The sequence below is a fragment of the Salvelinus alpinus genome, chromosome 19, assembly GCF_045679555.1.
Source record: "Salvelinus alpinus chromosome 19, SLU_Salpinus.1, whole genome shotgun sequence".
Taxonomy (NCBI): Eukaryota; Metazoa; Chordata; class Actinopteri; order Salmoniformes; family Salmonidae; genus Salvelinus; species Salvelinus alpinus.
The window spans coordinates 52235334-52242867 of NC_092104.1; the positions used below are offsets into that span (position 1 = coordinate 52235334).

Sequence of the window (7534 nt, forward strand, 5' to 3'; positions counted from 1 at the left end):
TTCACTGTACAGTACATTTTAATGACCAAAGACATGATATTTCTACCTTCGATTCTGTGGCATAGAGAAAGTTGACATATCAGACAAGGGAGGTGATATAAATAATAATCTGAGCAAAATAGAATGTTTTGGGATTTACACCCTCCAGGCATAATTTCCTAAAGGTCTAAATGATGAAATGCCTACATATGTTATGTTATAAATGTGAACATGAATTTATGCCCCCATTTCTGATTACTCTGTATTTCTTGCGCTGTAACCATTGGTTTATGCTTGCTGGGCCGATGTCCTCATTGTGGTTTTACAGACGTGTTTAATAAGTTTTATGTACACACCTTTTATTAGAATATTTATGAAATGCACATTGTTATATTTGGTAACACTTTTTTCCCCCTCGACTCCAACCTCATTCGATGCATTGGAACAGATGTGTGTGGAGCTATGTCTACATAAGGGTGCACATTTTAAAATCACAAAAGCTCTGACGAAGGCCTTGAGTCCGATAGTATCACTGCTCTTTAATAAGCTTTACCTATCAAGAGCAGTGTGTGGCTTTCTTCTTTCTTATGAGATGCACTGAACAAATATAAATGCAACATGCAAGAATTTAAAAGATGTTACTGAGTTACAGGAAATCAGTCAATTTAAATAAATTCATTAGGCACTGGGAATACAGATACGTATCTGTTGGTCACAAATACCTTTTTTTTTAAAAAGTATCTGGTGTGACCACTCCTCTTCAATGGCTGCTCGAAGTTGCTGGATATTGGCGGGAACTGGAACACGCTGTCGTACACGTCAATCCAGACCATCCCAAACATGCTCAATGAGTGATATGTCTGGTGAGTATGCAGGCAATGGAAGAACTGGGACATTTTCAGCTTCTAGGAATAGTGTACAGATCCTTGCGACATGGGGCCGTGCATTATCATGCTGAAACATGAGATGATGGCGGCAGATGAATGGCATGACAATGGGCCTCAGAAACTAGTCACTGCATTCAAATTGCCATCGATTTAATATGCAATTGTGTTCGTTGTCCTTAGCTTATGCCTGCCAATACCATAACCCCACCACCACCATGGGGCACTCTTGTTCACAACGTTGGCATCAGCAAACTTCTCACCCACATGACTCGATACACGCTGTCTGCCATCTGCTCGGTACAGTTGATACTGGGATTAATCCGTCAAGAGCACACTTCTCCAGGGTGCCAGTGGCCATCTGAGGTTAGCATTTGCCCACTGAAGTAAGTTACGACGTCAAGCTGCAGTTAGGTCAAGCCCCTGGTGAGGACGCTGAGCACGCAGATGAGCTTCCCTGAGACGGTTTCTGACAGTTTGTGCAGAAATTCTTCAGTTGTGCAAACCCACAGTTTCATCAGCTGTCCGGGTGGCTGGTCTCAGACAATCCTGCAGGTGAAGAAGCCGGATGTGGAGGTCATGGGCTGGCGTGGTTACACGTGGTCTGCGGTTGTAAGGCCTATTGGATGTACTGCCAAATCTCTAAAACGATGTAGGTGGCATATGGTAGAGAAATTAACATTAAATTCTCTGGCAACAGCTCTGGTGGCCATTCCTGAATTCAGCATGCCAATTGCACGCTCCCTCAATTGGAGACATCTGTGGCATTGTGTTGTCACAAAACTGCACATTTTATACTGGCCTTTTATTGTCCCCAGCACAAGGTGCACCTGTGTAATGATCATTCTGTTTTAATCTGCTTCTTGATATGCCACACCTGTCAGGTGGATGGATTATCTTGGCAAAGGAGAAAAGCTCACTAACAGGGATGTAGCCAAATTTGTGAATTTCTGTGATCTTTTATTTCAGCTCATGTAAAGTGTTGGTCCCGTGTTTCATGTTGCGTTTATATTTTTGTTCAGTGTATGTACAGTGCCATAATAACCCACTCTTGTCCTCTTTTTCCCTTAATCCTAGCCCTTGAAGCGGTGGGTTTTGGGGGCACAGCAAGTGTGACAATCCATTTAATTTTGTTCTGGGATGCCTTGGATTTCAACTTCGACAACTGGACAACCAGAGTGACAGTGCCTGGAGGGGAAACAAACACCCTCTCATATCGAAATCTTTCTTATGCGTTGCTCCACACTATAAACACGACAAAAAAGCAACATTTATAGTTGGGACAAATTATTTATTTCCTATACGGAGTAGTATTCTCTATTGGTCCTCATGATGTCTATCACCAACATGCCTACGAGTAACGACGCTTGCCTGAGCATTGTACACAGCTTGATGTGTCATAGGCAAGGGGCAGAGAGTGAGACCTTTGCCAAGCGAGCAATAGAAAGTCTAGTGAAAAAGCTGAAGGAGAAGAAGGATGAACTGGACTCCCTTATCACAGCCATCACCACCAATGGAGCTCACCCCAGCAAGTGTGTCACCATCCAGCGGACTCTGGATGGCCGCCTGCAGGTAGGGAGTACACCGCTGTCTGGGGATCAAGGCTGTATTCACTAGTGCACACCGTAGCAAAACATGTAACAGAATGTTTTGCAACCAAAACAATCCTTTGTCATTGTTCAAGTTAGTCCCTCCTGATTTCGGCCGGTTTGCTTCTTTGGTTCCTAGTGAACCTAGTGAATACACCCCTGGGATAAGCGGCAAAGGTAAAAATGGCGAGATCAGATGGCATGACTGGGGATCTTGTAAAGGTGAAAAGTATAGGGTATGGGACCTATTAGCACTTTTGGGTGAAGAAGAAAGTATTTAGTTAAATCAATGGGTTTAATCTTGTGTTCTCAGGTAGCAGGGCGTAAAGGGTTCCCCCACGTGATCTACACTCGGTTGTGGAGATGGCCCGATCTGCATAAAAATGAACTGAAGCATGTCAAATACTGCCAGTTTGCATTTGACCTGAAGTGTGACAACGTCTGCGTGAACCCCTACCACTATGACCGGGTGGTGTCTCCGGGTATTGGTGAGTGCACTGATGCCTCTGGTGTTTATTTTTTTACTCTTTAACTCTTTTGAGTGATATTTTTCATTTTATTTCACAGACCTATCAAGCTTGACTCTTACCAGCACAGGTAAGTTACCTCTGTTTTGATAGTTGTATACTTTTTTAACGGAATTATCTTCTGTTAATGTATGTTTTGTTTGTTGTTGACTTGTATCATGACTTCTCTCTATGCTCTCTATGTGCTCTCAGCTACCAGCCTGGGACTGATGGTTAAAGATGAGTACGACTTTGACGGCCAGCCCCAGCTGCCCACCATGGACGGGGGTCACTCCCTCCAAACCATCCAGCATCCTCCCTCCAGCCGAGTTGGGCCCCCCTCGGAGCCCTTCAGCACCGCTGGCCTGCTGCCCCTCGCTGATGCCCGCACCACCTCCGCCTTCCCCAGCATCTCTGTTGGATCAGGAAGTGAGGGCCTACTCCACCACCCTATCCACTTTATCTCCCCTAATTTTATGGCTCTTTGTGTCCTCCTCACCCAAATCATTAGAGGTCATAGGCAAGGTGTGGGTGGTTTATTTGGCTACAGCTTATCTGCTTGTTGACAGAAGAGGACAACACCCCTAAATTAGTCATCTCACAGTAATGTCAAACTCATTCTGCAATGTAATGGCTTAGGAAAAGGAACCTATTATGTTGCCCACCTGTGGTCACTTTCTCTTTTCCCGCTCATTGGCTATTATTTACACCCTGATTTTCCCCGACCCTCTTTGAAATGTAGCGCAGCTCATTTACTAGCTGTATGGACAGTGTCGAAGTGTGGCTCTCCCTACAATTCTCATCTGTAAGAATCCACCTGTGCCCTTACAGATGCCACCTCCACCTGGACGAGAAACAGCAGCTTCATGCCCAACATGCCTCACCATCAGAATGGGCACCTGCAACACCACCCACCCATGCCTCATCCAGGGCACTACTGTGAGTCCATGCCACCATCAGGATTACTCTCTGTAGTAGTAGAACATGCATTTCACTTTTAGAACATATAATGCCCGCAACTGAGAACTGGGTTGAAGGAGTTATGTTCCAAGATTTAACATTGCTGCTTTCATGTCACCTTCGTAGGGCCTGTGCACAACGAGCATGGCTTCCAGCCCCCCATATCCAACCATCCAGGTAAGTGAAGCACAACACCTATATTCACCCGACAAGGTGTTCAGAGTGCCATGAGTGAGTCTGGAGAGGACTGAGTTTGGGGTGTTGTTGCTGCGGTCTGTTGCAGCGCCCGATTACTGGTGCTCCACCGCTTACTTTGAGATGGACGTGCAGGTGGGCGAGACCTTCAAGGTGCCCTCCACTTGCCCTGTCGTGACCGTGGACGGCTACGTGGACCCGTCGGGTGGAGACCGCTTCTGTCTGGGCCAGCTGAGCAACGTGCACCGGACAGAGGCCATTGAAAGAGCCAGGTACGGCGTCCCAGCCTCCTACCCCCCCTTACCGTTTAACTATGATGAGCTTCTAGCTCTGAATGGAGGTGAATACTTGACATTGCCAGAAGAGTATTTGGTCACCCCACTGATAATAACTGCTGTTCTTTTCACTTCAAGGCTTCACATCGGGAAGGGGATCCAGCTGGAGTGCAAAGGTGAAGGGGACGTGTGGGTCCGTTGCCATAGCGACCACGCAGTGTTTGTGCAGAGCTACTACCTGGATAGGGAAGCCGGCCGCGCCCCCGGCGACGCCGTGCACAAGATCTACCCCAGCGCCTACATCAAGGGAGGTCCCAACTCCTCCGTTTGCTTAGCTTTACCAATGTGTTCATTGTGTTGTTATCCACCCCCTGGTGTCCAAGCTGCGAATTGCATGTAGCTGGTAGTAAATGTACACTACATGACCAAAAGTATGTGGACCACCTGCTCGATTATATCATTCCAAAATCATTGGTATTAATATGTAGTTGGTCCCCCCTTGCTTCTATAACAGTCTCCAATTTTCTGGGAAGGCTTTCCACTAATGCTGCGTGGACTTGCTTCCTTCCATTCAGCCACGAGCATTAGTGAGGTCAGGCACTGATGTTGGGTGATTATGCCTGGCTTGCAGTCGGCATTCCAATTCATCCCAAAGGTGTTAGATGGGGTTGAGGTCAGGGCTCTGCAGGCCAGTCAAGTTCTTCACACCGATCTCAACAAACCATTTCTGTATGGACCTCGCTTTGTGCACGGGGGCATTTTCATGCTGGAACAGGAAAGGCCTTCCCCAAACTGTTGCCACAAAGTTGAAGCACAGAATCATCTAGAATGTTATTGTATGCTGGAGCATTAAGATTTCCCTTCACTGGAACTAAGGGGCCTAGGTCCAACCATGAGAACCAGCCCCATACCATTATTCATCCTCCACCAAACTTTACTGTTGGCACTATGCATTAGGGCAGGTAGTGTTCTCCTGTCATCCACCAAACCCATATTCATCCGTCGGACTGCCAGATGGTGAAGCATAATTCATCACTCCAGAGAAAGCGTTTTCACTGGTTCTGAGTCCAATGGCGGCGAGCTTTACACCACTCCAGCCGACGATTGGCATTGCTCATGGTGATCCTAGGCTTGTGTGCGACTGCTCAGCCATGGAAACCCATTTCATGAAGCTCCCGTCTAACAGTTATTGTGCTGATATTGCTTCCAGAGGCAGTTTGAAACTCGGTCGGGAGTGTTGCAACCGAGGACAGACGATTTTTACGCGTTTCAGCACTCAGCGGTCACGTTCATTGAGCTTGTGTGGCCTACCACTTCGACGGCTGAGCGGTTGTGGTTCAGAGATGTTTCCACTTCACAATAACAGTACTCCCAGTTAACTGGGCAGCTCTACCATGGCAGAAATTTGACCAACTGACTTGTTGGAAAGGTGGCAATGTTTGTCTATGGCTATGTTCTCGATTTTATACACCTGTCGGCAACGGGTGTGGCTGAAATGGTCTAATCCACTAATTTGAAGGGGTGTCCACATACACTATATATATGTTGGTTTTTGTTTGTTCCCCTTCCCAGGTGTTTGACCTGCATCAGTGCCACAGGCAAATGCAGCAGCAGGCGGCGACGGCGCAGGCGGCAGCCGCGGCTCAGGCTGCCTCTATTGCTGGGAACATCTCTGGGCCGGGCTCCGTGGGAGGCATCGCTCCCGCCATCAGTAAGCAGCACACCACTTCCCTCCTTTTGAGCAACACTCACATACTCCCACAGACAGGACACTTGGCTGCTACTGACTCTCACACAACTTCAAACCTGATACATCACTCACACCACTTTTCTAATAGATATATACAATGCTCACATAGCCCATTCTAAAGTAATTGACCAATTATCACATCAAATTGCAGCATCGGTCAGTCATTGATGATCCGTAGGAATCCATACCAGTTCTGTAGTTCAGATACCTCATCAGTGTGGATGTATACTGTTGTTGAGACGGAGGGAGGAGGGGAGGTATATCAATGTAATGGAACCCAACTCGGGCTCACTCTCTCCTCACCCAGGCCTTTCGGCAGCAGCCGGCATCGGCGTGGACGACCTGAGGAGACTGTGCATCCTGCGCATGAGCTTTGTCAAGGGCTGGGGTCCCGACTACCCCCGGACGAGCATCAAGGAGACCCCCTGCTGGATTGAGATCCACCTACACCGCGCCCTCCAGCTACTGGACGAGGTGCTGCACACCATGCCCATCGCTGACCACCAACCCTTGGACTGAACCACCAGACTGACCCCTCCCCTGTGACACTTCAGTGTGAGAGAACTTGGAATGAGGCGGGGTAGGGGACAGGAAAGACGCCCTGTTTAGCTATATAAGTAAACAAAGACTTGTTTCTCTCTATGGGTTGTTCCTCTTTTCTTTGCCTTCATATTGTCAAGTACGTCCAGGTCAGGACAGAGGCTTTGATGAAGAAAGGGGGCTACTCTTTTCAATCGCCCTGGTGCCCTTCACCAGTGATCCCATCTGGGTAACCTATGCAGTGTTTTCCACAAGCACATGGAGTATTCAGCCAAATAGAAAAAGTTGCCAGCCAGGCTTCCCTGTTGTTTTTTTTGCAGAACATGCTCTATTTTGGTGGTCTCTGATACATTCTAATGCCTTGATTCCATGCAAAATGATTGCATACTTTGAGGTTACCGCCCAGATTGGAAAAGTGTTTACAATTTAAATGACTGAATTTAAGTATTGTTAGTTGTTTAGGGTATCGATCATATGATCAGGACTATTTTCTAAGTAAGGACATAAAACCTCTCAACATTTAACCTGCCTTCTCTTGAGATTAAAGTATTTTACTGCAAGATATGAATTGCCACAATTGTTTGTTCTTCAGATTATATTTTATTAAAACAGAAAAATGAAGTAAATAGCCCAATTTATTTATAAATTAAAGGTTAAATGTCAAATTAAACAAATGTGTTGAGCACTTTTGTCAAATGACAAAATAGGTCTCTAAAATGAACAAAACGCTCAATTAAGTTCTGGGTCCATAGGTGTTAAGAGAAGAGAGAGACTGACAAGATAAGTTACTGAAAGAATTTCAACAAGTATTCAACTATCTTTGTGAATTGCAGTATGTAATTTATAGTAAAACTCT

General features: G+C 46.3%; 1 pseudogene; it reads left to right on the forward strand.

Moving 5' to 3' along the window:
* The first annotated feature begins 848 nt into the window (after positions 1–848).
* On the forward strand, positions 849–7242 carry LOC139545807 (mothers against decapentaplegic homolog 4-like; annotated as a pseudogene).
* The last annotated feature ends 292 nt before the right edge of the window (positions 7243–7534 follow it).